This window comes from Syngnathus leptorhynchus, chromosome 21 (genome assembly GCF_054491065.1).
Source record: "Syngnathus leptorhynchus isolate UIUO chromosome 21, UIUO_Slep, whole genome shotgun sequence".
NCBI classification, from domain to species: domain Eukaryota; kingdom Metazoa; phylum Chordata; class Actinopteri; order Syngnathiformes; family Syngnathidae; genus Syngnathus; species Syngnathus leptorhynchus.
The window spans coordinates 474,575-498,363 of record NC_141215.1 but is presented as its reverse complement, the minus strand read 5'-3'; the positions used below and the strand labels follow the sequence as shown (position 1 = coordinate 498,363).

General features: G+C 46.6%; 2 non-coding genes and 6 pseudogenes across 2 annotated transcripts; all 8 read left to right on the top strand.

The window, feature by feature from the left end:
• Positions 1-901: 901 nt before the first annotated feature.
• Positions 902-1,018, top strand: LOC147039932 (5S ribosomal RNA; annotated as a pseudogene).
• A 604-nt stretch (positions 1,019-1,622) lies between these two features.
• Positions 1,623-1,741, top strand: LOC147039931 (5S ribosomal RNA; annotated as a pseudogene).
• A 1,676-nt stretch (positions 1,742-3,417) lies between these two features.
• On the top strand, positions 3,418-3,536 carry LOC147039930 (5S ribosomal RNA; annotated as a pseudogene).
• Positions 3,537-14,692: 11,156 nt separating this feature from the next.
• LOC147039929 (5S ribosomal RNA) lies at positions 14,693-14,811 on the top strand. The gene has a single exon (XR_015063237.1). It is a non-coding gene; the product is annotated as a 5S ribosomal RNA (ribosomal RNA).
• A 4,012-nt stretch (positions 14,812-18,823) lies between these two features.
• Positions 18,824-18,932, top strand: LOC147039928 (5S ribosomal RNA; annotated as a pseudogene).
• A 1,131-nt stretch (positions 18,933-20,063) lies between these two features.
• Positions 20,064-20,180, top strand: LOC147039927 (5S ribosomal RNA; annotated as a pseudogene).
• Positions 20,181-21,314: 1,134 nt separating this feature from the next.
• On the top strand, positions 21,315-21,433 carry LOC147039926 (5S ribosomal RNA). Its single transcript, XR_015063250.1, has one exon. It is a non-coding gene; the product is annotated as a 5S ribosomal RNA (ribosomal RNA).
• A 653-nt stretch (positions 21,434-22,086) lies between these two features.
• On the top strand, positions 22,087-22,205 carry LOC147039925 (5S ribosomal RNA; annotated as a pseudogene).
• The last annotated feature ends 1,584 nt before the right edge of the window (positions 22,206-23,789 follow it).

Genomic DNA, 23,789 nt, shown 5'->3' with positions numbered 1-23,789 from the left:
GGAAGATCTGGGGGGGCGGTGAGGAAGAAGGGGGCGGTAGGGGGGCGGCAGTCTGAAGTCGAAGTCAGAAGTTCGAGTGGTAGATTTGAGGACATTTTATTGCTTGAAATACCAGACTGGGTGATCAATCCATTCCTAAATGTCGTCGGTGAAGAAACTGGAGTGGCAGAGGAAGAACTGATTTCAATTCAAAATGACATTGAGCTAAGGCCAAAGTTCAAAAAGTCATATCAAGATTTTTGGTTCCAAAAAAAAATCTCTGACTGCTATCAAGTGCTGTGGAACAAGGTCAAGATGTACTTTATTGCCTTCCCAACATCATATTTAGTAGAACGGGGCTTCAGTGCAGTCGCCTTGCTTCTTTCCAAGCAAAGAAACCGACTGAAAATTACTGACCGCGGGGATCTACGACTTCTTCTTAGTGAGTTCCAGCCTGATGTTGAGAAGCTTGTGTCCCTGCACCAAGCACATCCATCCCATAATATTAAGTGTGAGACAAAAATGTTACTGGTGGAGTGTTTAGGTCTTTACCATTCTATGTTGCTGAAACAGTTAAAACAGTTAAAAAATGAATTGGTTTGCTAAATTGGGTTTTATTTGTGAAATACACATCAGTGTTTAACCTCTTTTCAAATTGCAGCATACCAAATATCAAGAAAGAGGTGTTTGTTTCCATATGTGTCTGTGGGGGGACGGGGGGCTAGGAACTCACTAGGGAGCCAAGGGGGCGCCAGCCTGCAAAACATGGATGGGAGATGTTCAAGGAATACCAGGTGCTGAAAGCCTTTTTTTTCCCACATCAATTGTGAAAGAAAACTTTTACAACAGCCATCAAGTTGCTAGGCACAGGTTTTCAGGGGCGATTGTTTATATAAAATGCAAAACTTTGGTGACTTCGACGGCTTACGGCCATACTACCCTGAGAACGCCCGATTGTCCGATCTCGGAAGCTTAGCAAGGTCGGGCCTGGTTAGTACTTGGATGGAAGACCGCCCGGGAATACCAGGTGCTGTAAGCTTTTATTTTATTTTTTTCAATTCAATCGTTCAAGCAATCTTTTACAACACCCATCACGTATGGCATTCGGAAACTTCAGCCCTAGTTTTAACTCCGACATTGAAACTGTAACCCGAGTTTGAAATGTAAATTGTGTGGTGTCATCCATACCGTTGTAGTTTACAATTCGTACCACTAGAGGGGAGACTATGTACAGTAAATAAAGAGCCTGGCTCCCTGTGAACTCAAAGCAGCAGTCAAATGTCTTGAAAAGGGGAAAAACACTTCCAATGTAGTGTTTTTCCCCTTTTCAAGACATTTACTTTGATACGGCAAAATGCAGGTCGCAACGGCAAATCCGTGCTACCACACAAAAAGCTGTCAATAACGTTTCATGATAGCCATGTTTCCGTGAAACACCAAAAGTCTTGGAAGAAAGCCTTTTTCTTACCTGGTTGTTACATGGATGGGAGACGTTCAGGGAATACCAGTGCTGAAAGCCTTTTTTTTCCCACGTCAATTGTGAAAGGAAACTTTTACAACAGGCATCAAGTACCGTCGTTGCTTGGCACGGGTTTTCAGGGGCGATTGTGTCTATAAAATGTAAAACTCTGGAGACTCTGACGGCTTACGGCCATACTACCCTGAGAACGCCCAATCTCGTCCAATCTCGGAAGCTTAGCAGGGTCGGGCCTACTTAGTACTTGCATGGGAGACCGCCTGGGAATACCAGGTGCTGTGAGCTTTTATTTTATTTTATTTTTTTTCACTTCAATTGTTCAAGCAATCTTTTACAACACCTGTTAGAGATGTTCTGACTCTAACTTATTTTGCAAGAACCACACTGGAGACAGTATGCCCTTTAAGCACTTGCAGGTGGAGAGCTTGTCTGTTACTGTAGGTACAGCAATGTCCTAACAGACTCAGCCGTTAGTCTCTTACAAGAGCATATTTATTGAGAACAAGTAGGGTGGGGGTGACATTTGACATGTTTGGTGGTCACCTCAGCAAATGGTTAATCAGTGCAGAGGGTCCCAGTTGGTGGTCACCTCAGCAAATGGTTAACCAGTGCAGAGGGTCCCAGTTTATTGTTTTACGAGGTCTTGGAAATAAAACCTAGTGGAGCATTTTAGATGACTAAGTAAACAAGGATGTTTCCACACCATTTGGAAAGTTTCAACAACTGAATGGTTAAACTTTTCAGAGTCAAGGAAAGGTAAAAGGTTCAAACAAAGTTCATCATTCTAGTCTACATCTCAACATAATTATACGATCAAGATAGTTTATAAACCCTAACATATCCCTCCTGTTTATCATATGATTATGCCCACCCCGATCAATAAAACATAAGTAAGAAAATATAATGAAGAAAGAAAAACAACAACAAAATCTAAACACAGAAACAGCACATCATTGTGTCCATCACTTGCAAAGCATTTTCGATCATCATTTCAAAATCATTAGTGTTCTGTAAAACATGCTCGGCTAAACATCATTTACGCAATCTACGTAGATCAATTTTAATGTGTGAGTGAAAAACCTGCGGCAAGATGTCATAATGCAGGAAAAGTCTCACACGGTCCCTCTGCCTTAGGCGACCAGAATGTTACCAATAACAACAGTTAAGACAAAAATTTGAGGCGAGACTATGTACAGAAGTGGTTCCCAAAGTGGGCGGTACCGGTGGAAAGATCTGGGGGGGCGGTGAGGAAGAAGGGGGCGGTAGGGGGGCGGCAGTCTGAAGTCGAAGTCAGAAGTTCGAGTGGTAGATTTGAGGACATTTTATTGCTTGAAATACCAGACTGCGTGATCAATCCATTCCTAAATGTCGACGGTGAAGAAACTGGAGTGGCAGAGGAAGAACTGATTTCAATTCAAAATGACATTGAGCTAAGGCCAAAGTTCAAAAAGTCATATCAAGATTTTTGGTTCCAAAAAAAAATCTCTGACTGCTATCAAGTGCTGTGGAACAAGGTCAAGATGTACTTTATTGCCTTCCCAACATCATATTTAGTAGAACGGGGCTTCAGTGCAGTCGCCTTGCTTCTTTCCAAGCAAAGAAACCGACTGAAAATTACTGACCGCGGGGATCTACGACTTCTTCTTAGTGAGTTCCAGCCTGATGTTGAGAAGCTTGTGTCCCTGCACCAAGCACATCCATCCCATTAATATTAAGTGTGAGACAAAAATGTTACTGGTGGAGTGTTTAGGGGGGGGGGCTAGGAACTCACTGGGGAGCCAAGGGGGCGCCAGCCTGCAAAACATGGATGGGAGATGTTCAGGGAATACCAGGTGCTGAAAGCCTTTTTTTTCCCCACATCAATTGTGAAAGGAAACTTTTACAACAGCCATCAAGTTGCTTGGCACGGGTTTTCAGGGACGATTGTGTCTATAAAATGCAAAACTCTGGAGATTCTGATGGCTTACGGCCATACTACCCTGAGAACGTCCGATCTCATTCGATCTCGGAAACTTAGCAGGGTCGGGCCTGGTTAGTACTTGGATGGGAGACCGCCTGGGAATACCAGGCGCTGTAAGCTTTTATTTTAGTTTATTTTTTTTCAATTCAATCATTCAAGCAATTTTTTTACAACACCCATCACGTATGGCATTCGGAAACTTCAGCCCTAGTTTTAACTCCGACATTGAAACTTGTTAGGATACGGATTTTTAGCTATTGATCTGACTCCAAATTGCGATCAACACTTAACACAAGTTTCTATGTCCCAATCCTGCGGCAAGATGTCATAATGCAGGAAAAGTCTCACACGGTCCCTCTGCCTTAGGCGACCAGAATGTTACCAATAACAACAGTCAAGACAAAAATTGCTCGTGATTGTTCAGCCGTCGGGGGCTTGGCATGCCCACTGTTGGAGGGTGAGCACAATTCTCACCCCCTTTGCAGCACTGCTTCATCGGGGGAGAACTTGGAAATGTCTGCCGCGCGGTTGTCGTCTTCAGTCTTCAGTGGCCAGGGGAGACTACCTGGCCACCAAGGGGGAAGAGGATTATTCTGCCTCTATTTGAACTGGGGGCGGGGACGCTGTCGATGGTCGGTTGTTTATACTTCAGATTTAGCAGTAGTTGTTGTGTCTGTGTCAGCGTCTTACCACCATCTTGCTCTGCTTCATACCATACCGTTCCATTACAGGAATGATACACCCTCACTCGTTCTCCTTTCGCTCCATCACTTCTGCCATCCCGCACCATATGTTCAAACGCCAACATAGTCCACACAAAGCACAAGCCAGCAAGCAAAATAGTCAATAAAGTTAAACATTTGCATCGTCGTCGTCTTGGTTCAGACACTTTCAAGTCCGACTTTGATCCAATTCTCGCCATCGTCACGTTCCCTCTCTTGACCTGCCCGTCCGGGCGGTCAACCTTTATGCTCACCATAGGCAGGCACAAAGTCTGGGGCCTGGCGCAACTGTGAGTAATGGTACCACTTTTGTCCTTTAGTTTCCAATTGGACGGCGTGTGAAGTTCTAGCCAGAACCCTAAACGGTCCTTTCCAGCGAGGTTCAGTCCACTTCCGGGAAAGCACCCGGAGGTAGACATACGGAGTGATGTCCGACTCCGGTGATGCTGATGACAAATCTGCAACCGCTTTGTCTGCGACCTGCGTAGACACACTGGATACAAGTGAATGAAGATACTTCCAGTATGCAGCGTGTGATAAATCAGGTGTCGGTACGTCAGCTGGCGGGACCAAGGTGGAGGCAGGCCCTGGCATTAGGCGACCAGTCAACAGTTCGAATGGCGCAAAACCTGTTATTTTGTGAACAGTTTGGCGGACTCCATGCACAATATTCAGCAGTGGTTGCGTCTTTTCTGCATAATGTGGGATCCATGCTCTGCAGTAATTGCAGAGCCCCAAAAATGACATTTTTTTTTTTTTATTCAGGTTTTGGTGCATCTGCAATGATTTGTTTTCAGTTTTTTTGTATCTGTCTTCCAGCAGCTGACAACGTGTGACCTAAATAGTTCACTTCCTGTTTGATCCATTGTAGTTTATTTTTGCTTACTTTATTCCCTGCTTTACAGAGATAGTGTAACAAAGCTAAGGAGTCTTCCTTGCAAGCAGCTTCAGTTTCAGAGGCTATCAAGAGATCATCTACATAAACTAGAAGTTGGCTTTTGTTTGAAATTTGAAAATCAGCCAAACATGCCATGATAGCTTGAGTGAAAATAGTTGGACTATCAGCAAATCCCTGCGGCAATCTGGTGTACGTATAACTTAGTCCTTTAAAGGTAAACGCAAACCAAAACTGTGAGTCTGGGTGGATTGGCACTGAGAAAAATGCATTGCTAAGATCAATCACCGTGAAAAACTTCTGGTATGGTTTCAAAGTGTTCAGAAGTGTGTGCGGGTCAGGCACATTAGGTGCTCGTTTGTATTGCCTCATTTACTGCTCGTAAATCTTGTATCATTCGCCAATCAATCTTGTTGGCCTTTTGGACTGGAAAAATAGGAGTGTTGCAAGGAATATCTGAGCACTTCCTAATGATCCCTCCTGACAAAAGATCATTTACGACAGGGGCTATCCCATTTATTGCCTCCTGGTTTAAAGGAGATTCTCTGATCCCGGTTAGATTTGGATGTTAAGTCCTGTAGCAAATGGTTCCTTTGATCAGTCAAACAAATGTTGATGAGCCAGGGAAGCGCATAAGCGCGTGCCCTTCTAAACACCCACACCACTTCCTCATAACTTCGTTAGTAATTAGCAACAACTTTTTCTTTGGGTTTTTTGTTTTTGTTTTCTTAGCATTTAACTTGCACAAAATCACTCTTTTGTCCAAGCTGCTCTACCAATTTCCCATAGTAGTCTCCAACAACTTCAACCATTCAACCAATACTTTCCTTTCATTCAGGAAATCATTCGTCCCTGCTCATTTGCATCTCACACACAGTCACCAAAGAGGAGTCTTTTCAACACATTGGTCCCAAGCTATCCAAGTCCTCCACACAACATTCATATACCATTCTCAGCACAATCCCTATCCTAATGTTTCCGATAGAACAATTCACCAGTCCAAAAAAAAACAAAACTCAACACATAAAAAAAAAACACAGCTTGCGAATTAAACCAGTTTTCTGTCTACAAACAGATTTCTTTCTTTTCTTCTCTTATTTATTTATTTATTTATTTATTTTATTCTTCAAAATTGTTTCTGTTTTGCGGTGCAAATTGGATAGACCACAGTCTAACAAATTTCTTTTGTACACAGGTTTAGCCAATTTTATCAGTTTAACAAATATGCACACACGTGCACAGCTCTCGGTGCGAGGGGAGGGGACCTGGCAACAATGATTCGTCACAAGCTGGCCATTTCTTGCGGTCGATCATGAAGCTGGTCCCACCCACGCACGCGAGGACAGCACATTCTAATTTTTCTATTTATCTTTTAGAAACAAGTTGTATTACTTTACCACTTGATTTGCAAATTTTAACTTTAGTGTGCACACATAATTTGACCCCTTGTCATTTGCCGGGCATACAATCAGCATTGTCATAATTTCATTGTATGTACAGGGGTTCTAATAACCTAAAAAAAATGTTTTAAACCAAAAGTAGGAGCATGAGCGGTCAAAGGGGAGGAAGCCCGTTATGCTGAAAATTTGGCTTTTCCTCTGCCCCTCCCTCCACCCTTTGATTGGTCTCGTTTTGCATAACGACACACTCTTGCAAAGTGTCCTCGTCTCCCACAGTTCCAACAGTTGTCAGAATCTGGTGGGGGTTTTGAACCATATGGCGGCCTGCGACCTTGTTGGCCTTGACCTCTTCCTCTGCCCCATTGGGAACTTTGGAAGAAAACTGTTGCATCTTCATCTACATGATTATCATCATCATCTAGATGAAATACATCAGAACCTTTGCCTTTCTTGAACACTTTGTCAGCGTCTCTGGCCCACTACATGGTTGTTGTAACACAAGCAGTGTGTGCTTCCACCAAGTGTTTCCACACCCTGTTGACTAATTCAGGTGGGGAACCATTGAGGAGCGCATACTTTAGCTGTTGCTGATAAGCAAGTTTAATGGAGCAGTGTCTAACTCCACCACCAGTTCTGCCTCTGACTTCAGCTCCACGTCTGACTTCAGCACCACCTCCAGCTCTGCCTCTGACTTCAGCTCCGCATTTGACTCCAGCTCCTCACTAGCTCTGCTACTAACTCCAGCTCCTCCTCCAACTCCAGCTTCACACCATCTCTGCCTCCGATCCCGGCCCCACACCAGAGCTGCCTCTGACTTCAGCTGAAGGCAGTTCCGTTCCGCCTCCAACTCCAGCTCCACACCAGCTCCGTCTCCAACGCCTTTTCCATGATGACATATTTTTTTTGGTCCCACCGGGATTTGAACTCGGGCCGCTGGGGTGAGAGTCCAGAGCACTATCCACTATACCATGAAGACTTCACTAGTGTTGCAGGGAAGGAATGTACACTATATGTTTTAATGGAGCAGTCTCTGACTCCACCACCAGCTCTGCCTCTGACTTCAGCTCCACTTCTGACTTCAGCACCGCCTCCAGCTCTGCCTCTGACTTCAGCTCCGCCTCCAGCTCTGCCTCTGACTCCAGCTCTACACCATGTCTGCCTCTGACTTCAGCCCCACTTCCGCCTCCAGCTCCGCCTCCAGCTCCGCCTCCAGCTCCACACCAATCTCTGACTTCAGCTCCACCTCCGACTCTGACTTCAGCTCCGCCTCTGACTCCAGCTTCACATCAGCTCTTCCTCTGACTACAGCTCCACCTCCGACTCCAGCTCCACACCAGTTTTGCATCTGACTTCAACTTCAGCTCCGCCTCTGACTACAGCTCCTCCTCCGACTCCAGCTCCACACCAGTTCCACCTCTGACTCCACCTCCACATCAGCTCTGCATCTGACTCCAATTTCAGCTCTGCCTCTGACTTCAGCTCCGCCTCCAGCTCTGCCACTGACTTCAGCCCCACTTCCGCCTCCAACTTTGCCTCCAGCTCCACACCTGCTCTGCCTTCAGCTCCGCCTCCAGCTCCACACCAGTCTCTGACTACAGCACCACCTCTGACTCCAGCTCCACACCAGCTCTGCCTCCAACTTCAGCTCCGCCTCTGACTTCAGCTCCACACCAGTTCTACATCTGACTCCAGCTCTACACCATCTCTGCCTCTGACTTCAGCCTCCAGCTCCGCCTCCAGCTCCACACCAGTTTCTGACTTCGGCCCTACCTCCGACCCTGACTTCAGCTCCGCCTCTGACTCCAGCTCCACACCAGTTCTGCATCTGACTTCAACTTCACCTCTGACTACAGCTCCTCCAACTCCAGCTCCAAACCATCTCTGTCACTGACTTCAGCTCCGCCTTCGATCCCGGCGTCATACCAAATCTGCCTCTGACTTCAGCTCCGCCTCCGACTTCAGCTCCGCCTCCAGCTCCAGCGCCACCTCTGACTTCCGTTCCGCCTCCGACTCCAGCTCCACACCAGCTCCGCCGCCAACGCCTGTTCCATGATGACATATTTTTTTTGGTCCCACCGGGATTTGAACTCGGGTCGCTGGGGTGAGAGTCCAGAGCACTATCCACTATACCATGAAGATTTCACTAGTGTTGCAGGGAAGGAATGTACACTATATGGTTTAATGGAACAGCCTCTGACTCCACTTCCACACCAGCTCTGCCTCTGACTTCAGCGCCGATACCGACTCCAGCTCCACACCAGTTCTGCCACTGACTTCAGCTCCATCTCTGACTCCAGCTGCTCACCAGCACTGCCCCTGACTTCAGCTCCACCTCAAACTCCAGCTCCACACCAGCTTTGCATCTGACTATAATTTCAGCTCCGTCTTTGACTTCAGGTTCACATCAATTTCGCTACCGACTTCAATTCCGATACCAGTGTCACACCAGCTCTGCCTCTGACTTCAGCTCCACCTCTGACTTCAGCGCCGGTACCAGCTTCATACCATTTCTGCCTCTGACTTCAGCTCCACACCTGCTCCACCTTTGACCACAGCACCGCGGTTAGTTCTGCCTCTGACTACGGTTCTACCTCCACACCAGTGTCTGACTTCTGCACCACCTCCGACTCCAGTTCCACACCAGATTTGCATCTGACTCCAAGTTCTCCTCCAACTCCTGCTCCACATTATCTTTGCTTCTGATACCAGCTTCACACCAGATCTGCCTCTGACTTCAGCTCCGCCTCCAGCTCCGCCTCTGAGTTCCGTTCCGCCCCCAACTCCAGCTCCACACTAGACTTCACTAGTGTTGCATCATTGAATGGGATGCCATTATGCACCCTAAATTATTTTTTAAATGTTAATGGAATGGACTTCTCATCACCTTCAAGAGCTAGAGATTTACCGTTTTTATTTCCCATCTTAACTTGGTATTTTTAGATTTTTCCAATTTTTTTTTTTCAATTTTTTGTTTTTCTTTTTTGAGGATCCTCAATGCAGGATTAAATTTACCCTTCAACAAAATTACTAGCCTGTGTATTACCGTTGGTTTTTGCTAGTACTGTTTTTTTTTCAATTTATCCTACCATTCACACTCTCAACCACACAACTTTCATGCAAACAGCTCGGAAAAACAGACCAAAAAAAGAATCTACGCCCTTCTTCAATTAAGAAAAAGAAGCTCTGTCTTTTTTTTAACCTGTTCCTTCCACTGGGACTCCAACCCAAGCTGTTCTATGGCTCGGAAAAACGTACAAAGAAAAATCTACACCCTTCTTTGAATCACAAAAAAGAAGCTCTGTGTTCCTTAGCACGTTCCTTCCACTGGGACTCCAACCCAAGCCAGATCCTGCAGCTTGGAAGAACAGACAAAGAAGAATCTACGCACCTCTTCAATGAATGAAAAGGAAGCTCTGTTTTCCTTAGTCTGTTCCTTCCACTGGGACTTAAACCCAAGCCAGATCCTGCAGCTTGGAAGAACAGACAAAGAAGAATCTACGCACCTCTTCAATGAATGAAAAGGAAGCTCTGTTTTCCTTAGTCTGTTCCTTCCACTGGGACTTAAACCCAAGCTATATTCCGTGCACCTTCCACTCTTACGCGTTTCACAACAGCACAATCACACAATTTTAGGGCTTTAACTTACTTGTCCCCTGGTTCGTTGCACTGCCGGATCCCGTCAATCCACTGTAGTCCGACGAAGGCAGACCTAAGATGCTGGCCCAGCGAAGAATTTTCTTGCCAGGTCTTTTCTTTACCAGATCCTCCTAATGGACGCTGGCTTGTCGACAATGCAGCACGTCGTCCTCCGTCGATCAGCAGTGGGTATGTTGGATCCGGGTCACGGCACCAAAATGTTAGAGATGTTCCGACTCTAACTTATTTTGCAAGAACCACGCGAGAGACAATATGCCCTTTGAACACTTGCAAGTGGAGAATTTGTTCGTTACTGTAGATACAGCAATGTCCGAACAAAGTCTGCCGTTGAAGTCATGCAAGAGAGTATTTATTGAGAGAAGAAGGGTGGGGGTGAGAGTCAGCCAAGGTGGGGGTGACATTTGACATGTGTGGTGGTCACCTCAGCAAATGATTAACCACTTGGGAGGGTCCCAGTTTATCGCTCCACGAGGCCGTGGACATAAATCCTAGTGGAGCAAAACAAGGACGCCTCCACACCATCTGGAAAGCTTCAACAACTGAATGGTTAAACTTTTCAGAGTCACGGGAAGGTAAAAGGTTCAAACAAAGTTCATCATTCTAGTCTACATCCCAACATAATCATACGATCAAGATAGTTTATAAACCCTAACACTCTGCATCAATATTGTCTATAGGTGGGTGAAATTTGAATCTGGGACGTTTTCTGCTGGATGGTCCCATCAATTGTCATCAATGTCCACACAAAATCATAAAAATAGCACTACTAAAATTAATTCTGAAAAATCCAAAAAACAGGAGTCTAGGTGTTCCCCGTCCAGATTACTGGACCGCGGGACACCAACATCATCTCCAGCAATCCTGTCTGCCATGGGTTGTTTAATTTGGAATGCATTCTGAGACTCAAACCAGTACAAATTAGGAACGTGAGTTTTCCGCCAATCGGTCTGTTGCAACAACTGCTTGACCATTGAGCCCAATTGTCTGGCCTCGTGTCCTGGGGCAATAGCCGGCGAAATGTGTGGCACCCCTTTCTCTGTCATTTTGAACCATTGCATTTGTTCATATGTCAGTTCAGTTGCCGCTGCAACTCCCTATTTACGCACTCCTCTCATCTCACACACACACACACACACACACACACACACACACACACACACACACACACACACACACACACACACACACACACACACACACACACACACACACACACACACACATTCCCCCCAATTTTATTCATTTAGGATATTTTAGCGGTCTAATCTCTCACAGGAGGAACTGCTACCACCGGATGTTTTGGGGAGGCCTCACTTCTCCCAGGATCTCAAAAAACCTGGCTATTTGAATACGCTCGTCAACGTACCCTTGTCCACCACGACGAAGCTAGGTCCCGGACCTATCCGTAATACGCATAAGTCCCTGACTTTACCGTACACGTCACACACATAAGTTCCAAACTTATTCACCGTATGTATCTTAACTTCTTGCACACTTTATTTGATCTGAACAACAGTCTCCTCTTAAATTTCCTCTTTCAATTTGCAGAATTTAGACTTATAGTAACAGGTATTCTGCTAACCTTATCAGTGATGAGCGCTCAGGGTTGAGGAGACGTTGTACCAGCTCAACGTTGTGCACTTAACCCAAACGGTTCGCCGACCGAGAGACAGCGTCCCAGACGCTGTCCGGTGTCCTGGATTCAGACCACGAGTTGCCAATTACCCTTCTCTTGACATTATGTCGGGGTCACCAAGAAATTGTTAGGATACGGATTTTTAGCTATTGATCTGACTTCAAATTGCAATCAACACTTAACACAAGTTTGGATGTCCCAATCCACACACTGGCGCACCTAACAATTTTGCGAGTTCATTCTGTCAAAGAGAAGACCAGGAGATCAATCAGACCAAATTTACCAATTGTTTATTCCTAACAAAGCACACTAATACAGGCCTGGGTCCAGGGTCCCTCACACTAAAACTCGTGCGTTTTTGTGACCACCAAAAGACGACACATTAACTTCAATCGTTCAAGCAATCTTTTACAACACCCATCACGTATGGCATTCGGAAACTTCAGCCCTAGTTTTAACTCCGACATTGAAACTATAACCCGAGTTTGAAACGTAAATTGTGTGGTGTCATCCATACCGTTGTAGTTCACGTTTCTTACCGCTAGAGGGGAGACTAGGTACAGTAAATAAAGAGCCTTTTACTTTGATACAGCAAAAAGCAGGTCGCAACGGCAAATTCGTGCTACCACACAAAAAGCTGTCAATAACGTTTCATGATAGCCATGTTTCCGTGAAACACCAAAAGTCTTGGAAGAAAGCCTTTTTCGGATCTGGTTGTGACATGGATAGGAGACGTTCAGGGAATACCAGGTGCTAAAAGCCTTTTTTTTTCCCACGTCAATTGTGAAAGGAAACTTTTACAACAGCCATCAAGTTGCTTGGCACGGGTTTTCAGGGGCAATTGTGTCTATAAAATGCGAAACTCTGGAGACTCTGATGGCTTACGTCCATACTACCCTGAGAACACGCGATGTCGGAAGCTTAGCAAGGTCAGGCCTGGTTAGTACTTGGATGAGAGACCGCCTGGGAATACCAGGTGCTGTAAGCTTATATTTTATTGTATTTTTTTCAATTCAATCGTTCAAGCAATCTTTTACAACACCCATCACGTATGGCATTCGGAAACTTCAGCCCTAGTTTTAACTCTGACATTGAAACTATAACCCGAGTTTGAAACGTAAATTGTGTGGTGTCATCCATAGCGTTGCAGTTCACGTTTCTTACCGCTAGAGGGGAGACTATGTACAGCAGTGGTTCCCAAAGTGGGCGGTACCGGTGGGAAGATCTGGGGGGGCGGTGAGGAAGAAGGGGGCGGTAGGGGGGCGGCAGTCTGAAGTCGAAGTCAGAAGTTCGAGTGGTAGATTTGAGGACATTTTATTGCTTGAAACTGCTGTGAACTCAAAGCAGCAGTCAAATGTCTTGAAAAGGGGAAAAACACTTCCAATGTAGTGTTTTTCCCCTTTTCAAGACATTTACTTTGATACGGCAAAATGCAGGTCGCAACGGCAAATCCGTGCTACCACACAAAAAGCTGTCAATAACGTTTCATGATAGCCATGTTTCCGTGAAACACCAAAAGTCTTGGAAGAAAGCCTTTTTCTTACCTGGTTGTTACATGGATGGGAGACGTTCAGGGAATACCAGTGCTGAAAGCCTTTTTTTTCCCACGTCAATTGTGAAAGGAAACTTTTACAACAGGCATCAAGTACCATCGTTGCTTGGCACGGGTTTTCAGGGCCGATTGTGTCTATAAAATGTAAAACTCTGGAGCCTCTGATGGCTTGCGGCCATACTACCCTGAGAACGCCTGATCTCGTCCGATTTCGGAAGCTTAGCAAGGTCGGGCCCGGTTAGTACTTGCATGTACTACCACTAGAGGCGAGACTATGTACAGTAAATAAAGAGCCTGGCTCCCTGTGAACTCAAAGCAGCAGTCTTTATTTGTAAAATAACCCAACATTACATACACATTGCCCTTCCATGTAGTGTTTTTACCCTTTTCATGACATTTACTTTGATACAGCAAAATGCAGGTCGCAACGGCAAATTCGTGCTATCACACAAAAAGCTGTCAATAACGTTTCATGATAGCCATGTTCACGTGAAACACCAAAAGTCTTGGAAGAAAGCCTTTTTCGGACCTGGTTGTTACATGGATGGGAGATGTTCAGGGAATACCAGTGCTGAAAGCCTTTTTTTTCCCACGTCAATTGTGAAAGGAAACATTTACAACAGCCATCAAGTTGCTTGGCACGGGTTTTCAGGGGCATTTGTTTCTATAAAATGCAAAACTTTGGAAACTTTGTCGGATTACGGCCATACTACCCTGAAAACGCCTGATCTCGGAAACTTAGCACGGTCGGGCCTGGTTAGTACTCGGATGACAGACCGCCTGGGAATACCAGGTGCTGTAAGCTAATATTTATTTATTTATGTATTTATTTTTTCAATTCAATCGTTCAAGCAATCTTTTGCAACACCCATCACGTATGGCATTCGGAAACTTCAGCCCTAGTTTTAACTCCGACATTGAAACTATAACCCGAGTTTGAAACGTAAATTGTGTGGTGTCATCCATAGCGTTGCAGTTCACGTTTCTTACCGCTAGAGGGTAGACTATGTACAGTAAATAAACAGCCTGGCTTCCGGTGAACTTAAAGCAGCAGTCAAATGTCTTGAAATGGGAAAAACACTTCCAATATAGTGTTTTTCCCTTTTTCAAGACATTTACTTTGATACGGCAAAATGCAGGTCGCAACGGCAAATTCGTGCTACCACACAAAAAGCTGTCAATAACTTTTCATGATAGCCATGTTTCCATGAAACACCAAAAGTCATGGAAGAAAGCCTTTTTCGGACCTGGTTGTGACATGGATGGGAGACGTTCAGGGAATACCAGGTGCTGAAAGCCTTTTTTTTCCACGTCAATTGTGAAAGGAAACTTTTACAACAGCCATCAAGTTGCTTGGCACGAGTTTTCAGGGGCGATTGTGTCTATAAAATGCAAAACTCTGGATATTCTGACAGCTTACGGCCATACTACCCTGAGAATGCCCGATCTCGTCAGATCTCGGAAGCTTAGCAGGGTCGGGCCTGGTTAGTACTTAGATGGGAGTCCGCCTGGGAATACCAGGTGCTGTAAGCTTTTATTTATTTATTTATTTTCACCCTCCTTGAGTCGTCACCTTATCGTGGTGGAGGGATTTGCGTGCCCCTATGATCCTAGGAGCCATGTTGTCTGGGGCTTCATGCCCCTGGTAGGGTAACCATGGCAGAAGGGTCCTAGGTGAGGGGCCAGACAAAGCACGGCTCAGAAGACCCCTTATGATGAAAAAAATATATGGATGTCGTTTTCCCTCGCCCGGACGCGGGTCACCGGGGCACCTCTCTGGAGCCAGGCCTGGAGGTGGGGCTCGAAGGCGAGCGCCTGGTGGCCGGGCCTTCGCTCATGGGGTCCGGTCGGGCATAGCCCGAAAAGAAAACATGGGTTCCCCTTCCAATGGGCTCACCACCTATAGGACGGGCCAAAGGGGTCGGGTGCATAGTGAGCTGGGCGGCGGCCAAAGGCGGGGACCTTGGCGGTCCGATCCCCGGCTGCAGAGGCTGGCTCTAGGGACATGGAATGTCACCTCTCTGGCTGGAAAGGAGCCCAAGCTGGTGTGTGAGGCAGAAAGGTTCCGACTAGACATAGTCGGACTTGCCTCCACACATAGTTTGGGCTCTGGTACAAGCCCTATCGAGAGGGGCTGGACTCTCTTCCACTCTGGAGTTGCCCACGGTGAGATGCGTCGAGCAGCTGTCGGCATACTTATTGCCCCCCGGCTGGGCGCCTGCACATTGGGGTTCACCCCGGTGAGCGAGAGGGTAGCCTCCCTCCGCCTTCGGGTGGGGGGACGGGTCCTGTTGTTTGTGTCTATGCACCGAACGGCAGCTCAAAGTACCCACCCTTCTTAGAGTCCCTGGAGGAAGTGCTGGAGAGCGCTCCTTCTGGGGACTCCATCGTTCTACTGGGTGACTTCAATGCTCACGTGGGCAATGACAGTGAGACCTGGAAGGGCATGATTGGGAGGAACGGCCCCCCCGATCTGAACCAGAGCGGTGTTCTATTATTGGACTTTTGTGCTCGACACGGATTTTCTATAATGAACACCATGTTCAGGCATAAGGGTGTCCATGTGTGCACTTGGCACCAGGACACCCTAGGCCGCAGTTCGTTGATCGACCTTGTAGTCGTGTCATCGGATTTGCGGCCGCATGTTTTGGACACTCGGGTGAAGAGAGGGGCGGAGCTGTCAACTGATCACCACCTGGTGGTGGGTTGGCTCCGATGGCGGGGGAAGATGCCGGTCCGACCTGGCAGACCCAAACGCTCTGTGAGGGTCTGCTGGGAACGTCTGGCAGAATCCCCTGTCAGGAAGAGCTTCAACTCCCACCTCCGGCAGAGCTTTTCCCACGGGGAGGCGGGGGACATTGAGTCCGAGTGGACCTTGTTCCGCGCCTCCATTGTTGAGGCAGCCGACCGGAGCTGTGGCCGTTAAGGTTGTTGGTGCCTGTTGTGGCGGCAATCCCCGAACCCGCTGGTGGACACCGGCGGTAAGGGATGCCGTCAAGCTGAAGAAGGAGTCCTATAGGGCTTTTTGGCCTGCGGGACTCTGGAGACAGCTGACAGGTACCGGATGGCCAAGCGGAACGCGGCTTCGGCGGTTGCTGAGGCAAAAACTCGGGCGTGTGAGGAGTTTGGCGAGACCATGGAGAATGACTTCCGGACGGCTTCGAGGAAATTCTGGTCCACCATCCGGCGTCTCAGGAGGGGGAAGCAGTGCACGGTCAACACTGTTTACAGTGGAGATGGTGTGCTGCTGACCTCGACTCGGGATGTCGTGAGTCGGTGACGAAGACCTCCTCAATTCGACCGACACGCCTTCCATTGTGGAAGCAGGGCCTGAGGACTCTGAGGCGGACTCTCCAATCTCGGAGGTCGAAGTCACTGAGGTAGTTAAAAAACTCCTTGGTGGCAAGGCCCCGGGGGTGGATGAGATCCGCCCGGAGTTCTTAAAGGCTCTGGATGTTGTGGGGCTGTCATGGCTGACACGCCTCTACAGCATTGCGTGGACATCGGGGACGGTGCCTCTGGATTGGCAGACTGGGGTGGTGGTTCCCCTCTTTAAGAAGGGGGACCGGAGGGTGTGTTCCAATTACAGGGGAATCACACTCCTCAGCCTCCCTGGTAAGGTCTATTCAGGGGTGCTGGAGAGGAGGATCCGTCGGGAGGTCGAATCTCGGATTCAGGAGGAGCAGTGTGGCTTTCCTCCTGGCCGTGGAACAGTGGACCAGCTCTACACCCTCGGCAGGATCCTCGAGGGTGCATGGGAGTTCGCCCAACCAGTCCACATGTGTTTTGTGGACTTGGAGAAGGCGTTCGACCGTGTCCCTCGGGAGGTTCTCTGGAGGGTGCTTCGGGAGTACGGGGTGCCGAGCCAACTGATAAGGGCGGTTCGGTCCCTGTATCACCGATGCCAGAGTTTGGTCCACATTTCCGACAGTAAGTCGGATTCGTTCCCAGTGAGGGTTGGACTCCGCCAAGGCTGCGCTTTGTCACCGATTCTGTTCATAATTTTTATGGACAGAATTTCTAGGCGCAGCCGAGGCGTTGAGGGCGTCCGGTTTGGGGACCTCAGCATTGCGTCACTGCTTTTTGCAGATGACGTGGTGCTGTTGGCTTCTTCAGTCCGTGATCTCCAGCTCTCACTGGAGCGGTTCGCAGCCGAGTGTGAAGCGGTCGGGATGAGGGTCAGCACCTCCAAATCCGAGTCCATGGTCGGTCGGGATGAGGGTCAGCACCTCCAAATCCAAGTCCATGGTCCTCGGTCGGAAAAGGGTGGAATGCCCTCTCCGGATCGGGGATGAGAGCCTGCCCCAAGTGGAGGAGTTCAAGTATCTTGGGGTCTTGTTCACGAGTGAGGGCAGGATGGAGCGCGAGATCGACAGGCGGATCGGTGCAGCGTCGGCAGTAATGCGGACTCTGTACCGGTCCGTCGTGGTGAAGAGAGAGCTGAGCCAAATGGCAAAGCTCTCGATTTACCGGTCGAGCTACGCTCCTACCCTCACCTATGGTCACGAGCTATGGGTCGTGACCGAAAGAACAAGATCCAGGATACAAGCGGCTGAAATGAGTTTCCTCCGCAGGGTGTCCGGGCTCTCCCTTAGAGATAGGGTGAGAAGCTCAGTCATCCGGGAGAGACTCGGAGTAGAGCCGCTGCTCCTCCACGTTGAGAGGAGCCAGTTGAGGTGGCTCGGGCATCTCATTAGGATGCCTCCTGAACGCCTCCCTGGGGAGGTGTTCCGGGCATGTCCCACCGGTAGGAGACCCCGGGGACGACCCAGGACGCGCTGGAGAGACTACGTCCCTCGGCTGGCCTGGGAACGCCTTGGAATCCCCCGGGATGAGCTGGAGGAAGTGGCTGGGGAGAGGGAGGTCTAGGAGTCCCTCCTAAAGCTGCTGCCCCCGCGACCCGACCCCGGATAAGCGGAAGAAGGTGAAGGTGAAGATTTATTTATTTTCAATTCAATCGTTCAAGCAATTTTTTTACAACACCCATCACGTATGGCATTCGGAAACTTCAGCCCTAGTTTTAACTCCGACATTGAAACTATAACCCGAGTTTGAAACGTAAATTGTGTAGTGTCATACATACCGTTGTAGTTCACGTTTCTTACCGCTAGAGGGGAGACTATGTACAGTAAATAAAGAGCCTGGCTCCCTGTGAACTCAAAGCAGCAGTCTTTATTTGTAAAATAACCCAACATTACATACATATTGCGCTTCCATGTAGTGTTTTTATCCTTTTCATGACATTTACTTTGATACAGCGAAATGCAGGTCGCAACGGCAAATTCGTGCTACCACACAAAAAGCTGTCAATAACGTTTCACGATAGCCATGTTTCCGTGAAACACCAAAAGTCTTGGAAGAAAGCCTTTTTCGGATCTGGTTGTGACATGGATAGGAGACGTTCAGGGAATACCAGGTGCTAAAAGCCTTTTTTTTCCCCACGTCAATTGTGAAAGGAAACTTTTACAACAGCCATCAAGTTGCTTGGCACGGGTTTTCACGGGCAATTGTGTCTATAAAATGCAAAACTCTGGGAACTCTGATGGCTTACGGCCATACTACCCTGAGAACACGCAATCTCGGAAGCTTAGCAAGGTCTGGCCAGGTTAGTACTTGGATGGGAGACCGCCTGGGAATACCAGGTGCTGTAAGCTTTTATTTTATTGTATTTTTTTCAATTCAATCGTTCAAGCAATCTTTTACAACACCCATCACGTATGGCATTGGGAAACTTCAGCCCTAGTTTTAACTCCGACATTGAAACTATAACCCGAGTTTTAAACGTAAATTGTGTGGTGTCATCCATAGCGTTGCAGTTCACGTTTCTTACCGCTAGAGGGGAGACTATGTACAGCAGTGGTTCCCAAAGTGGGCGGTACCGGTGGGAAGATCTGGGGGGGCGGTGAGGAAGAAGGGGGCGGTAGGGGGGCGGCAGTCTGAAGTCGAAGTCAGAAGTTCGAGTGGTAGATTTGAGGACATTTTATTGCTTGAAATACCAGACTGGGTGATCAATCCATTCCTAAATGTCGTCGGTGAAGAAACTGGAGTGGCAGAGGAAGAACTGATTTCAATTCAAAATGACATTGAGCTAAGGCCAAAGTTCAAAAAGTCATATCAAGATTTTTGGTTCCAAAAAAAAATCTCTGACTGCTATCAAGTGCTGTGGAACAAGGTCAAGATGTACTTTATTGCCTTCCCAACATCATATTTAGTAGAACGGGGCTTCAGTGCAGTCGCCTTGCTTCTTTCCAAGCAAAGAAACCGACTGAAAATTACTGACCGCGGGGATCTACGACTTCTTCTTAGTGAGTTCCAGCCTGATGTTGAGAAGCTTGTGTCCCTGCACCAAGCACATCCATCCCATAATATTAAGTGTGAGACAAAAATGTTACTGGTGGAGTGTTTAGGTCTTTACCATTCTATGTTGCTGAAACAGTTAAAACAGTTAAAAAATGAATTGGTTTGCTAAATTGGGTTTTATTTGTGAAATACACATCAGTGTTTAACCTCTTTTCAAATTGCAGCATACCAAATATCAAGAAAGAGGTGTTTGTTTCCGTATGTGTCTGTGGGGGGACGGGGGGCTAGGAACTCACTAGGGAGCCAAGGGGGCGCCAGCCTGCAAAACATGGATGGGAGATGTTCAAGGAATACCAGGTGCTGAAAGCCTTTTTTTTCCCACATCAATTGTGAAAGAAAACTTTTACAACAGCCATCAAGTTGCTAGGCACAGGTTTTCAGGGGCGATTGTTTATATAAAATGCAAAACTTTGGTGACTTCGACGGCTTACGGCCATACTACCCTGAGAACGCCCGATTGTCCGATCTCGGAAGCTTAGCAAGGTCGGGCCTGGTTAGTACTTGGATGGAAGACCGCCCGGGAATACCAGGTGCTGTAAGCTTTTATTTTATTTTTTTCAATTCAATCGTTCAAGCAATCTTTTACAACACCCATCACGTATGGCATTCGGAAACTTCAGCCCTAGTTTTAACTCCGACATTGAAACTGTAACCCGAGTTTGAAATGTAAATTGTGTGGTGTCATCCATACCGTTGTAGTTTACGATTCGTACCACTAGAGGGGAGACTATGTACAGTAAATAAAGAGCCTGGCTCCCTGTGAACTCAAAGCAGCAGTCAAATGTCTTGAAAAGGGGAAAAACACTTCCAATGTAGTGTTTTTCCCCTTTTCAAGACATTTACTTTGATACGGCAAAATGCAGGTCGCAACGGCAAATCCGTGCTACCACACAAAAAGCTGTCAATAACGTTTCATGATAGCCATGTTTCCGTGAAACACCAAAAGTCTTGGAAGAAAGCCTTTTTCTTACCTGGTTGTTACATGGATGGGAGACGTTCAGGGAATACCAGTGCTGAAAGCCTTTTTTTTCCCACGTCAATTGTGAAAGGAAACTTTTACAACAGGCATCAAGTACCATCGTTGCTTGGCACGGGTTTTCAGGGCCGATTGTGTCTATAAAATGTAAAACTCTGGAGCCTCTGATGGCTTGCGGCCATACTACCCTGAGAAAGCCTGATCTCGTCCGATTTCGGAAGCTTGGCAAGGTCGGGCCCGGTTAGTACTTGCATGTACTACCACTAGAGGCGAGACTATGTACAGTAAATAAAGAGCCTGGCTCCCTGTGAACTCAAAGCAGCAGTCTTTATTTGTAAAATAACCCAACATTACATACACATTGCCCTTCCATGTAGTGTTTTTACCCTTTTCATGACATTTACTTTGATACAGCAAAATGCAGGTCGCAACGGCAAATTCGTGCTACCACACAAAAAGCTGTCAATAACGTTTCATGATAGCCATGTTTCCGTGAAACATCAAAAGTCTTGGAAGAAAGCCTTTTTGGGACCTGGTTGTGACATGGATGGGAGACGTTCAGGGAATACCAGGTGCTGAAAGCCTTTTTTTTCCCACGTCAATTGTGAAAGGAAACTTTTACAACAGCCATCAAGTTGCTTGGCACCGGTTTTCATGGGCGATTGTGTCTATAAAATGCAAAACTCTGGGGATTCCTATGGCTTACGGCCATACTACCCTGAGAATGCCCGATCTCGTCCGATCTCGGAAGCTTAGCAGGGTCAGGCCTGCTTAGTACTTGGATGGGAGACCGCCTGGGAATACCAGGTGCTGTAAGCTTTTATTTATTTATGCGTTTATGCATTTATGTATTTATGTATTTATGTATTTATTTATTTATTTTCAATTCAATCGTTCAAGCAGTTTTTTTACAACACCCATCACGTATGGCATTCGGAAACTTCAGCCCTAGTTTTAACTCCTACATTGAAATTATAACCCGAGTTGGAAACGTAAATTGTGTAGTGTCATCCATAGCATTGCAGTTCACGTTTCTTATTGCTAGAGGGGAGACTATGTACAGTGAATAAAGAGCCTGGCTCCCTGTGAACTCAAAGCAGCAGTCAAATGTCTTGAAAAGGGGAAAAACACTTCCAATGTAGTGTTTTTCCCCTTTTCAAGACATTTACTTTGATACGGCAAAATGCAGGTCGCAACGGCAGATCCGTCCTACCACACAAAAAGCTGTCAATGACGTTTCATGATAGCCATGTTTCCGTGAAACACCAAAAGTCTTGGAAGAAAGCCTTTTTCTGACCTGGTTGTTACATGGATGGGAGACGTTCAGGGAATACCAGTGCTGAAAGCCTTTTTTTTCCCACGTCAATTGTGAAAGGAAACTTTTACAACAGGCATCAAGTACCGTCGTTGCTTGGCACGGGTTTTCAGGGGCGATTGTGTCTATAAAATGTAAAACTCTGGAGACTCTGACGGCTTACGGCCATACTACCCTGAGAACGCCCAATCTCGTCCAATCTCGGAAGCTTAGCAGGGTCGGGCCTACTTAGTACTTGCATGGGAGACCGCCTGGGAATACCAGGTGCTGTGAGCTTTTATTTTATTTTATTTTTTTTCACTTCAATTGTTCAAGCAATCTTTTACAACACCTGTTAGAGATGTTCTGACTCTAACTTATTTTGCAAGAACCACACTGGAGACAGTATGCCCTTTAAGCACTTGCAGGTGGAGAGCTTGTCTGTTACTGTAGGTACAGCAATGTCCTAACAGACTCAGCCGTTAGTCTCTTACAAGAGCATATTTATTGAGAACAAGTAGGGTGGGGGTGACATTTGACATGTTTGGTGGTCACCTCAGCAAATGGTTAATCAGTGCAGAGGGTCCCAGTTGGTGGTCACCTCAGCAAATGGTTAACCAGTGCAGAGGGTCCCAGTTTATTGTTTTACGAGGTCTTGGAAATAAAACCTAGTGGAGCATTTTAGATGACTAAGTAAACAAGGATGTTTCCACACCATTTGGAAAGTTTCAACAACTGAATGGTTAAACTTTTCAGAGTCAAGGAAAGGTAAAAGGTTCAAACAAAGTTCATCATTCTAGTCTACATCTCAACATAATTATACGATCAAGATAGTTTATAAACCCTAACATATCCCTCCTGTTTATCATATGATTATGCCCACCCCGATCAATAAAACATAAGTAAGAAAATATAATGAAGAAAGAAAAACAACAACAAAATCTAAACACAGAAACAGCACATCATTGTGTCCATCACTTGCAAAGCATTTTCGATCATCATTTCAAAATCATTAGTGTTCTGTAAAACATGCTCGGCTAAACATCATTTACGCAATCTACGTAGATCAATTTTAATGTGTGAGTGAAAAACCTGCGGCAAGATGTCATAATGCAGGAAAAGTCTCACACGGTCCCTCTGCCTTAGGCGACCAGAATGTTACCAATAACAACAGTTAAGACAAAAATTTGAGGCGAGACTATGTACAGAAGTGGTTCCCAAAGTGGGCGGTACCGGTGGAAAGATCTGGGGGGGCGGTGAGGAAGAAGGGGGCGGTAGGGGGGCGGCAGTCTGAAGTCGAAGTCAGAAGTTCGAGTGGTAGATTTGAGGACATTTTATTGCTTGAAATACCAGACTGGGTGATCAATCCATTCCTAAATGTCGACGGTGAAGAAACTGGAGTGGCAGAGGAAGAACTGATTTCAATTCAAAATGACATTGAGCTAAGGCCAAAGTTCAAAAAGTCATATCAAGATTTTTGGTTCCAAAAAAAAATCTCTGACTGCTATCAAGTGCTGTGGAACAAGGTCAAGATGTACTTTATTGCCTTCCCAACATCATATTTAGTAGAACGGGGCTTCAGTGCAGTCGCCTTGCTTCTTTCCAAGCAAAGAAACCGACTGAAAATTACTGACCGCGGGGATCTACGACTTCTTCTTAGTGAGTTCCAGCCTGATGTTGAGAAGCTTGTGTCCCTGCACCAAGCACATCCATCCCATTAATATTAAGTGTGAGACAAAAATGTTACTGGTGGAGTGTTTAGGGGGGGGGGCTAGGAACTCACTGGGGAGCCAAGGGGGCGCCAGCCTGCAAAACATGGATGGGAGATGTTCAGGGAATACCAGGTGCTGAAAGCCTTTTTTTTCCCACATCAATTGTGAA